This window comes from Cicer arietinum, chromosome 5 (genome assembly GCF_000331145.2).
Source record: "Cicer arietinum cultivar CDC Frontier isolate Library 1 chromosome 5, Cicar.CDCFrontier_v2.0, whole genome shotgun sequence".
Lineage (NCBI taxonomy): Eukaryota > Viridiplantae > Streptophyta > Magnoliopsida > Fabales > Fabaceae > Cicer > Cicer arietinum.
Window position 1 is genome coordinate 2,007,311 of NC_021164.2, and position 495 is coordinate 2,007,805.

Sequence of the window (495 nt, forward strand, 5' to 3'; positions counted from 1 at the left end):
AAAATCACAGTACCAGTTGAAGAGGAATCAGAAGAAAATGAACAAGGAGATGCTGATGAAATCGCGCTTCTCACTAGAAGAATACAAAGAATGATGAGAAGAAGAGATCAAATCAAAAAGGGATTTCAAAACAGAAATCCTAAAACAGAGATTGACAAGAGTCAAGTCACATGCTTTGGATGCAACAACTTGGGACATTACAAAGAAGAATGTCCATCAAACAAAAATCCACCAAAACGATTTCCCTTCAAAAAGAAATCAATGATGGCAACATGGGATGATTCAGAGGAATCAGAAACTGAGGAAGAAGAAGAAGAAGAAGCCAACATATGCTTGATGGCAAAAACAGAGGAAGATGAGGTAATAAATTCTGAACCATGTCATTTATGTCAACAAATGGGAAATGAATTTGATAACTTGTTAAATGACTCAAATCTTCTTATTCAAAAATGTAGTTCTCTGAAAGAACAGTTTTATAAAGAGAAAAAAGAGAAG